Here is a 12,399-nt window from a genome sequence, read left to right on the forward strand (position 1 = left end):
CCGCAAGAATTCAACATGTGGGGACAGGCAATAAAACAGAGGAGTTCTCTTTCAGTTGATAAGTTACCACCAATATTAAACATTGGATATTAATTTCTGTAGTGCTGTCATCAAAATTTTCATTTAATGAACAATGTAAGTGCATTCATGTATTAATTAGGTCTATAATATTATGTTTTGTCACCATAGATATAAAAAAGAGGAATTTAAATTATTTATAGGCCTATAGGTATTTCTACGAAGCGAAAATCAAAACGAATAATGAAAATTTACTCTAAAGTAAATAAGTAAAGACATGAGACAGGATTAACCATAACCACATGAAGTAATTCGTAGAGAACATGCATTAAAATAATTTCGTTGTAAGTCCAAGTAAATTAGAATATGCACGTATGTATGTTACAATTACGCTGATGTTAAGCAGTCGTACCCAATTAAATCACATTTAGACAGAAGTATTTCTTCTGAACAATATTTTGAAAATGTTAACATTGATAATTATTTTACAATAAGTAAAGAATTGTACTTTTTTCGAAAAATGCCAATAAGAAGAAACATAGTAAGATAAAATTAATTATCAGAATGAGTAAATGCATTACAGTAAATTTTTCTTATTACGATAAAAAAAATTCAGATGAACATAAATAATTTTTTAAACAAATATTAGGAATGTTAAATAAAAAATTAACACCTAATATGAATGTTAAACACAGTAGAGATGATATTTCATAAATAAGTAACTGTACAATTGATTAGATCATGTAACAAATTACAAAATAATTTGAGAAGTAGAGGTCAAGCTTATTATCGACAAAATAAATAAACACAACAAATTCTGATGTAGCCTATATACTATAAGAATGAATTAATAATTATGGATTACCTTTAAAAGTTTTAAACTATCGGCAGGAGGAAATAGAAAAGTAGTAAAATTGACAACGTTTGACAGACGATATTCATTTGTTCTCTGACACCATATCTGCTACAAAATTCGTGAAGGTTAACAATGATTATGTGATAATGATAATGATGATGACAACAACGACAACGATGGCGATGATGATGATGACGACGACGATGATAGTAGGTTACTGAAAGAAACACAAAGCATAAATTCATAGTATCCATTAATTGCCGCTATTCAAAACTTTTTCCTTTCTTGTCATTTTCAAACAGTTATTCCTTTTAGGTTGCTCTTACAATAAAAACTAGTATTTATTTATTTTTTTAATTTCTAGGTTTTTAATGAAGTATGAAATGCGGGAAGTATTTGTATAATATTATGAAATCATATTTTATTTGATATTCTTGGTTCATCTCGTACATTGTTGCTCAACATACATAGTATACATATTCATTCATTCATAGTTTTCTGCCCAAGGGCAGATCTTTGACTGCAAACCCAGCTTTCTCCAGTCTTTCCTATTTCCTCATTGTCTTTTCATATGACCCATATATCTTAATGTCGTCTATCATCTGATAACTTCTTCTCCCACGAACTCTTCTCCCGTTCATCATTCCTTCCAGTGCTTCCTTTATAAAGCAGTTTCTTCTCAACAAGTGATCCAGCCAATTCCTTTTCCTCTTTCTGATCAGTTTCAGCATCATTCTTCCTTCATCCACTCTTTCCAATACAGCTTCGTTTCTTATTCTGTCTGTCTATTTCACATGCCCCATCCTTCTCCATATCCACATTTTAAATACTTCTAGTCGCTTCTCTTCACTTCGTCGTAATGTCCATGTTTCTGCTCCATATAATGCTACACTCCATACGAAGCACTTTACTAGTCTCTTCCTTGGTTATTTTTCCAGAGATCCGCAGAAGATGCTCCTTTTTCTATTAAAAGCTTCCTTTTTCATTGCTAATTTCCTTTTGACTTCTTGGCAGCAGCTCATTTTACTGCTTATAGTACACCCCAAGTATTTGAAGTTGTCCACTTGCTCTACTGGAATAGCAGAGTTGATGATGCTAGAGCTTGTACAATAAAGTACTTTATTGAGGCTTCCGTTGTGTATACATTTTTATTAGTTGATATTAGAGGAATAAATGATAATAAATTAATTTCTAATCCTATTCATGCCCCTAATCATGAATTTGATGAAATTGAAATTAATATAGCGCCTCATTTAGAATTCGCAAGATGATCTTTTTTACTTTTCTTCCTATGACCTTGGTCTTCATTTTGTTGGCATTTATCTTCATTCCATACTGTTCACAGCTGTCATTTAGCTCCAGTAGCATATCCCTTAGTATCAGCTCCTCTTCTGCTAACATCATATCATCAGCAAATCTTATACACTTTATTCTTCTTCCTCCTACTATTACTCCTCCAATGTTCCGAAAACAGTTCTTCACTAAATTCTCCAAGTAGATGTTGAACAGGGAAGATGATAAGGACAACCTTGCCATACTCGTCTCCCTATTTCACTTTCTTCTGACATTTCTCCTCCTATCCTGACTCTGACACGTTTCATATAAAGGATAATGAACAGTCTCCTGTATTTCAAATTCACGCTAATTTTCTTTAGGATCCCCATCAGTTTATTCCAATCCACTCTATCAAATGCGTTTTCTAAGTCTATAAAATGCTTTATACACTTCTTTATTCTCCTCTAGATATCTTTCGCCGATTGTTCGTAACAGTCCAATTGCATCTCTCGTACCTCTTCCTTTCCTGCAGCCAAACTGCTCTTCTTCCAACTGGTCTTCTATCTTAGAATATAAACGTCGATTCAGTATTCGCAGAAGAATTTTTGCCGAGTGTGATATCAGGATGGTAATCCTGAACTCTATACATTTCTTGGTATTATTTTTCTTCGGTATTGGAAGCAACACTCTCTCAATAAAATATTCATACCATTCGCCTTTCTCATATATTTCGTTGCATAGTGATAGAATTTGCTTCTTGTCTTCACCCAAGCATTTTACTAGTTCAATGGGGATTCCATCAACTCCTGTTGCTTTCCCATTTTTCATTTCCTTTAGCGCTAGTTCAACTTCTTCCCTAAAAATACGAAATCCTATCTCATCTTCTGATACGGCTGCTTCGTCTTCTATAGCCAAGTCATCTGGACGATTCTCTGTCTCATATAACTCTTCTACATATTTCATCCATCTGTTCAGTATTCCTGGTTCTGTCTGTTATTTAATTATTTCATTTCCGATTTCGTCCTCTATCAACCACATGGTTTGCTTTTCTTACTTCGCGCTATATAAAATCATTCTTCCTTTTTTCTCTAGATTTTCTATTTCTTTACATTTCTCTTTTATTCAGTCTTCTTTCGCCTTATCAGTCTCTCTTCATAATTCGTTGTTGAGTTTCCTGTAATTTCTTTTACCTTCTTCTGTGTTGATTTTTTTTTTTCCATTTTCTCTTTCCTCTATCTTCTTCTACATTTTCCCTGTAACCCAAGGTTTCTTAATTCTCACACCTTCTGTGTATCCTATTGTTTCTTCTGCTGTTGTCTGTCTATAGCTTTTTAAATGAGTCCAGTACTCATTACTATTCTCAGGTGTGGATTCTAATGTAGCGGGTTTCTCTTGAAAATTTTCTTCAAATTTTCTTCTTTCCTCTTCATTCTTCAATTTTTCCATGTTCAATTTCTTGGTCACTTGCCTTCCTCGTATCTTCTTCAGACGAATATCTACTTCGCCTATCAGAAGTTAATGTGTGCTCCTGGTAAAGTTTTCGCATTTTTAAGCAATTTCGGAATCTTTCCTGTACCAGTATGTAATCTATCTGGTATTTGCTTTCGTCCCTTGAGCATGTCCATATGTATCTTCTGTTGGAGTATTGTATTTCCAACAATCATTGCATTTCTTTTACAGAAAATTACCCATTTTCTTCTTCCCAATCCATATTTTCCAACTGTCCTTCCCTCTTGACCTTCTCCTACAACTACGTTCCAGTCGCCCATTAGGATTACGCATGCTCCTTTCTTCTCCTTCTCAACTATCTCTTCTATCTTGTCATAGTTTTGTTCCACTTCCTCGTCTGCTAATCCACTATGTGGCATATAAACTTGCCTAGCACTAAGTCCATTTTCTTCCCTTGTAGTTTCACCATTATCTCCCGGTGATTTACATAACGCACTGATATCAATTTATCTTTCACACGTGGTCCCAGTAATACACCAACAGCATGTCTTCTTTTGCACTCACCATTTGAATAAAACAACCTAATTTCATCACTCACCGAAGCACCACTATTTTCCCACCTCACTTCTAATATTTTCATCACATCCAGTCTGTTTCTTCTCATTTCTTCCTTCAAGTTTTCCAACTTACCTGCTTGCAGAAGAGTCCTTACATTCCACGTTCTAATCCTCAATTTTCTTTTTTTCTCTCTGTTGGGTTGTTGTATAATAGGCCTAGATGTTATACATATTATATTTTGTCACTATTTTGAAACTGAAAATTCTTTAACAAATGATTTTAGCGTTTTTCATAAAATAAATTAGAACAAAATAATCTCTTACTGGTTTTTTTCTCAAAATTAGAAACATAGGCATAACTTAACGCTTCAACTGATATTTAAGAAAGCTTCCTTTTGGATGTAGACCTACACTACACTTTATGCATTGAAAGGTTATACATTTCTTACACTGAACACATTTCCTCTGTTTCACACATGCATCTATCAAATGTCCTGTGTTGTCATAGCGGGTTTCTTCCAGTACCTGTTTGTAAGATTTTGGCCTCACTCCTCTATGTCTTTCCACGCCTGGTGTTGCAAGAATGGCGATCATAATCCTCGTGGTAAATTCCAAAAGATTTATATCTTTATCAATATGTTTGTACAAGAGCCATCCGTTCACAACTGCACCATTGAGGCAGAAGCGAAAGAAAGGGTAATACCATCTCTTATTTCTTATTCTAATTAGGTATAAACCTTGCAATCGGTCGAACAAGGCGACGCCGCCCATCTATTTGTTCTAGTCTTTTGTCAAACTGGGCATTGGGAGAGAAACTTTACCTTTCTTAGCTCGACTCCATTTCTGTGAGATCTCTGACGTAGTCCTAATCTCAATTTGTAGCAACAATTATTTGATTATTTTCGTGCCACCGTACAAGATTTATGTCAGATTCTTTGTACTGTAGTGTGTGATATGAACCTCGTTCTTTCTTCTTTAGATCATGTAGTGGAGTCTTCTCCACTCTGTCAGAACGAATGGTACCGAAAATATATTGGTATAGTTGTTTGAGATTTTCAAGAAGTGGAATGCTGTTGAAAAAATGTATATAAATATGACCCTATTTTCAGGCAGATATCTACTGCACAATCTCTCAACCAGACTAGCTCCAAGGGTTTTACCTGGTTCCCTTACTTCATTTGCTCCTACATATGGGTCAAACTTGATGAGGCAACCACTTGAAGTAGTCAAGCACCAGAACTTGAAGCCATATATAATAGGTTCCCACGTATGAATTACTTCATGTAGTGCTTTCCATAGTACGGCTCCATGACTTCATCAACCGAGAATTTATTACTTAATGACTTCATTGGAGTTTGAAACTTGTCATTCATGTGCTGTGTTATAGGCCGTAATTTATACTCTCTGTCTGTTTTACCAATTTCAGAATTATCATTGAAATGTAGGTACCTATGAACTTCACGGAATAGACCTCTTTTCATTGAATTAGCTACAGGGGCATTGTATGTATAAGGTCGCTGCTCCTAATACATATCTCTGTGTGGAGCAGGGGAGTAACCAGAAAGAATGAATATTGCAATATATTTACAGATATCTTCATGACTTGTTTCGATCTGGGCTCGTTTTTGCATTGCATATGTCTTCCGGCAAATCTTATCAACTAACCCATCATCGAATATATCAATCGGTGAAGCATTTTTTTCTCTAAATTCTTGAATAACAGATGGTTCAGGTTCAACATAATGATCATTGTTACTCATAGAAGGGCTACTTCTTACCAGACTTTCGTATTTTTATCAGTAGACCTAATCCTTTCAGCTAGTGGTTCTGTAGTTGCAACATGGCTAGGAATATTCTGCTCTACATAAGGGGTGTTGTCAACTGGTTTACTGTCTTCGAGTTGATCGCGGATTACACCATCATCGCGACTCGACACTAACCTTCGAACTTCCACAGGTTGCCGGAGAACTCCCCTTCCTATGTCACGGATGTTTGCCGCCTCTCCTTCCAAATCGCTACCATCATCATCTTCGTCACTCATAGCTGCATTGAGAGAAGGTTGCAAAACAAATTTAAGCTGACTTGATGAATGTATAAGCTTTAGCCATCTCATCACCTTCATCTAGATCCTCTAAAATCTTTATTATGGCTTCAGCATCGTTCGCCATGTTCTGTCTAAAAAAAGTTAAATAAGTTTCCTTTAAGATAAGCGTTCACTACATCGTATCACACTCCTCGTACGAATCGCACGCAACGGGTATTTTAAGTGCAGTGCGTTCACTGTAACGGCTCTACCTCATCGTCTCATCGGATTCTCTATCAGCTGTTTAAAACATATGAGGTACGATATTGACATTGATGAAAACAGGAGTTTTGAGGTTATGTCTATTAATCATGAGTGTTAGCGAATAAGAATTTGTAATTGTTTCATGCTTCTTAATTGAAGAGGAAGAAACGAAAGAGGTATTGGTTTCGAAATATATATGTAAGAAACGACTTAATTACTGTAATGGAAATGCCTCAAATTATATAATTCTTCGCAGTTTTCTACAAGCGAAATAAGTTTTCCGTCTGCCATTTTGGCGCGACACTGAACATGGCATAATATATTAGTAACAGTTGACCAATTAAAATTGATTTATTGAAGAAGACCATGATCGCTCGCATCGGAAAAGTTGCTCATCCGAGAAACGTGGACGGATTTATCGAGAGCCGATGCGTGCGATACGATGTAGTAAACGCGGTTACATAACGATTACAGTAAAGATTGTCATTTCCGATCCGTGCGATTCGTCCGATGATTGCGATACGATGTAGTGAACGCTTATCTTTATTGGCCATGGTATGAAATTTCATACCCTAATAATAAACCTCATATTCGAGGACACTAACACACAATATAATTATATGTCTTTGTTTACTATCTTAATCTATGTTTATAAATAATTATTGTGGTGTAGTTCATGCTGCGGGGATTTCTATGTTATATTGGTGGCTACATTGTTTTTTTTTATTTTGTGAACGCACCCCCATTTCTCCCCCTCTGATTGGAGAAAGAAGAGAGCGGTGCGCTGTCTGCTGCACGAGCTATGAGCGGCCTCGAGAGACGACACTCACTCGGCAGCAGGAGAGAGAGACGACCACTAGTCTGCAGACTTCACCGAGGGATTCGTCGCTTGCTTGCAGTTCGCCACGGTCGGGCTTGAGTCCACCCGCCTAGTTGAAACGGAACGATTCCGATTATGCGTGGGACGCATCGTCGATAGAACGCCGGTCTGATGTTGTAGTTACATAGGCCCGGTGACTGTGTGCTTCATCATTAACAGAGCATTGGCCAGCTCTGTTAATTATTATATTCCGGACAGTGCGGAATGGTTAACATCCTTACCCGACAGTGAAGGTTCTCCGAGTGTATGATTGCAGTAATGGTAATAGTTTGTAAGTCTACGACGACGTATCTTACGGGGACCAGCATCTGCATTCAGCTAAAGGTTGGAGTGTTGAACTTTATCGTATTTATCAGAGCCCGTGCGCTACGGGGAACCGTACGTTTTCTTGTGGGCGTTTGATCACTCCTAATGTATATTACCATTATTTTCACTTTTTGTTTGATGTTAGTTATTAGTTCTCTCTCTTTCGGCAATTTATGCCGTTATTAGACCTTCAGTATTTAAAATATCTCTTTTATTACCACCATCCCCTTGCCTGGGGTTATTCTTATGTACTTGCAGTTCTTAATTTGTATAACATTTGTAATTTCTTTTCTCTCTACTCTGTTTATTGTTTATTAAATTGTTATATTTATGGTGGCTTTTTCTTATAAGTATTATTGTCAGAGGCAACCAAAAACCTTGTACGATACGATCCATTTTTCCTTCCTGGGTTGTTCCCAGGCACGCCAACACGACATTATTAAATAATAATTGTTTGAATTGAATACAATAATAGGCAATAATAAACAAAAATACTTACTAATGCGTCATCATGAAGCATGTAGACACACCAAAATTCAACTAATGAAGAAAATCAGCTTATATTAATTTTATATATGTTGCCAACCTTCTACTACACAACAAAACTTACAAATTATTTACAACTGAGAAATTTTCATTTTTAAACCGGTATTATTTATTTTATGTAGTTGGTATGAAAGTTCAAACCATAGCCATTAATGGATGAAGGCATAATTAAATATCTGTTATGAGTAGTCTACTGTATATTAGTACGAGTATAAACATAATTATATTTTTAGGAAATGAAAGCAGTGAATTAATAACTGAATAACTAAGACCGATCCATAGTTCAGAAATATATAAGTTAACATTAATTATATTGCACGATAGTTCTCGATACGTCTCACTGGAACAATATGATCTGCTTTTGTATACAATATTCGTTTTCTGCCAGAAGATTTTCTGAATATTTTCTAGAGTACGTAACTTTACCTTAATATATTGTTATAAGTAGCAAGTAGTATAAGTTAGTGCAAGAAATGAATTTTCTCGCCATAATCTATTACTAAAAATGTAACTTATTTCCTTTGTTGATCATATCTTATGTTAACTTATGTATAAGAAGGGACTAGTGTGTTTCACAACAGTAATCTCACTAGAGTTGCTGCACTCGCAGATATATGTAGAGATAATCAAAACTCGAGTGGGATTTAATTAGGCTAACTATTACACCATTACAAGAAAGTATATAAATATTAGAAGAAATAAAGTACTCTAATACAATAAAATATTAATTGACTTGCTCAGATTCTATTTCACTAATGTTAGCTCCACCAACAAATTTGAACGGAGCCGCCATTTTCCGTTGACTATCTATGCGGGAAACAAATGACGATCGCAAAGCATGTTTAATAGTACCGTAAAGAATTTGCAGTTTGAAATGTTGGCAAACAAAGAAACAAATGCTAGGGAAATGAAAAAACAAACAAATGCTAGGAAAGTGATAAAATTGTAGCGATAAACAGCCATGATTGGTTGAAACTCTCCCTTTCGTACTGTTTTGTTGATCTAAAGTAGTATGGCGTAGTAAAAGTGTAATAGTCTTAAGTAAAACATTCCACATAAATATGGAATCTTTCATAAACTACGAGTCTATCGAAAAATCATCTATTTTGGATAATTTTTTGAAATGATGTTCATCCTCACAAGAAAGAATTCTTTCCGATGTCGTACTGTCGATTTGAAAATAAACATCCCTTCCCTCCGCCGCCAGAAGAAGCTACTTATCCATGTGTAATGTGCATTTGATACCAACTTAAAATGACCTGGAGTATGGCCTTCTATACACCAAGGATAATGGCACACGGCCATGCCTATATGCATTGTTGTGATAGACTGGAATGATAAAATGCCACGCAGCCGCTTAACGTTATTGCAGAAGAGAAAAATTGCTCCCTGGTTTGAACTTGGAAATTGTGTCGCTCAAATTAAGGTTTGTTCCATCAGTATTTCGGTGGTCGCTGCCAGGTACCTATGAAAACAAATATTCTTGCAGTTGGCCGAAAATGTTAAGAAACCGGGTCCATCAAAAACAAGAACAGACCTGGAAAACGTCAGTCTGCAACATAAGAGGAAAACATTGAGCATATTCCGAATCTCAGCGCTGAGCAATCCGATGGCATTACGGTGTTCCGAATTTCAACGATGACGTCACTGATTCTCCACTGGTATCGCACCGGTTCCATCAGCTTGCAGAGGTGGTGGCAGTCTCCATCAGCCGCCATCAGTGAATCTGACTGGTTCTTGTATAGGGCGGAAATTAGCAGACGAATGACATCGTGCACTGTTGTGTCATGACGGTGTGTTCTGCTTTGGTTCTGCTGTATTGTTTGTAATGAGCACAACGTAAAAACAATATGTTAATGGCTTATGAGCAAACATGTCAACGGACCAGTTATTACTACTGGGTCAAGAAATAAATTGTTTATGCTCTCTTTTCTTTGAACGAGATGACAGTACGGAAATTTGCAAAATCTTGCTCGCGTAGCACAGACAACAACTTGTACAGCCGCCATGATAGCCATCGAACCTTCCAGCAGTTTTGTTCGTATTTCGCTGCAGCGTGACGTCAATGTTGTCTACCGGTGCGGTGAGATTCGGAATACGCTGATTGCAACAGTCCACGGAGCATTTCTTCATAGTCCATAAAAGTGAATAACTAAAGCTGCTAAGGAATTAAACATTTCACCAACGTCTGTGTCGCGCATTTTAAGAAAGGTACTCAATTTCCGAGCGTATCGTTTGCAAACTTTTCAGACTCTTCATCATGATGATTACCAGAAAGGATAATGTTTTTATGTCCTTGGGAAAATGTTCGTCATGGATCCTGAACTAAGAAATAACCTAATCAGGAGCGATGAGGCAATGTTTCGTTTATCGGGACGAGTAAACAAATGAATCTGTCGCATTTGGGGACAGGACAAACCTGAAATCAGAGAAATGTGTTGTCTCTCCTGGCCACAGAATTTGTTATCGGTCCTTTCATTTTTCCGAACAATTCAATTTCCGACGTCAATTACTATGACATGCTGACACTGTTTGTCCTTCCAGAGTTGAACAGAATGAACATCTTGACTCCTGAAACACATTTCCAATTAGATGGGGCTCCTTTCCTTTATTCATGTGATGTTCGAGCCTTGCTAGACGAAGTGTTTCTAGGCACGTGGATTGGTCGCACAGACCCAATCCGTTGGACTCCGCGATCATCTGATTTGACTCCTCTGGACTTCTTTTTCTGGGGTTTCATCAAGGATCGTGTCTATGCGACTAAGCCACGCACCATTCCTGAATTAGTGGAACGAATTGAACACACGACACAAATGGTTACACCTGACTGCTCACCAGAGTCCATGAAGAGTTGATACGTCCCTTATATTTGTGCATTCAGCAGAACGGAAGACATTTTGAAAATTTTACACCATAATTTGTCAACAATTGAAACTGTTTTTACATTTATGTGTTTTAATAAAGGTTTAAAACACTAACCATTGTTTCGTTTAAAATTCTAGTTGTTTCCAAATCGACTGTACGGCACAGGGAAGGGTTCTTTCTCGTGAGGATGAACATCATTTAAAAAATTATCCAAAATAATTAATTTTTCGTTGGACTCGTTACTTATGAAAGACCCTGTATATTCCCTCCAGTCAAAGATAAGGATATGAATGCCCATTGCTGCTGCTGGAAGTTATAATAATGGTGCTGATGGCTTTGTGAAGAAGACCTGAACATGATCATAAAAATATTATCGATTTATTAATTTGTCCTACAGAATAATATCTGTGATATTGACAATTAATATTTGAGGAGAAAAATTCGCTCCGGCGCCGGGGATCGAACCGGGGTCCTTGGTTCTACGTACCAAGCGCTCTAACCACTGAGCTACGCCGAATTCTATCCGCAGCACCGGACCGAACCTCTCTCCTTCGTTGTTTCCCTTTTGGCCTGACTCCAAGTTAGGCATACATGTTGACGCAATGTCCAAATGTTATGTTTTATTTTACGACGTTCGCAATTGCAGAGGTTATATCAGCGTCGCCGGATGTGCCGGAATTTTGTCCCGCAGGAGTTCTTTTACATGCCAGTAAATCTACTGACATGAGCCTGTCGCATTTAAGCACACTTAAATGCCACGACCTGGCCCGGGATCGAACCCGCAACCTTGGGCATAGAAGGCCAGCGCTATACCAACTCGCCAACCAGGTCGACCATATGTCCAATGTCAACTGCCATTATATTAGGAGCGTCCGGTGCTGCGGATAGAATTCGGCGTAGCTCAGTGGTTAGAGCGCTTGGTACGTAGAACTAAGAACCCGGGTTCGATCCCCGGCGCCGGAGCGAATTTTTCTCCTCAAATATTAATTGTCAATGTCACAGATATTATTCTGTAGGACAAATTAATAAATCGATAATATTCTCATAGCTGCAGTGCATATATTTGTACAGGTTACTGTGCACGTAACTGCGGAATCCCGGCCAAACAAGTCACTCAGCTGAGTGCGCTCCTAATATAATGGCAGTTGACATTGGACATATGCGTCAACATGTATGCCTAACTTGGAGTCAGGCCAAAAGGGAAACAACGAAGGAGAGGGGTTCGGCCCGGTGCTGCGGATAGAATTCGGCGTAGCTCAGTGGTTAGAGCGCTTGGTACGTAGAATCAAGGACCCGGGTTCGATCCCCGGGGTCGGAGCGAATTTTTCTCCTCAAATATTAATGATCATAAAAGTCTAAC

The 12,399-nt window shown here is 37.4% G+C and overlaps 1 non-coding gene across 1 annotated transcript; it reads left to right on the forward strand.

The window, feature by feature from the left end:
- Positions 1-11,929: 11,929 nt before the first annotated feature.
- TRNAT-CGU (transfer RNA threonine (anticodon CGU)) lies at positions 11,930-12,002 on the forward strand. Its single transcript has one exon. It is a non-coding gene; the product is annotated as a tRNA-Thr (tRNA).
- The last annotated feature ends 397 nt before the right edge of the window (positions 12,003-12,399 follow it).

The sequence above is a fragment of the Periplaneta americana genome, chromosome 4 (assembly GCF_040183065.1).
Source record: "Periplaneta americana isolate PAMFEO1 chromosome 4, P.americana_PAMFEO1_priV1, whole genome shotgun sequence".
Lineage (NCBI taxonomy): Eukaryota > Metazoa > Arthropoda > Insecta > Blattodea > Blattidae > Periplaneta > Periplaneta americana.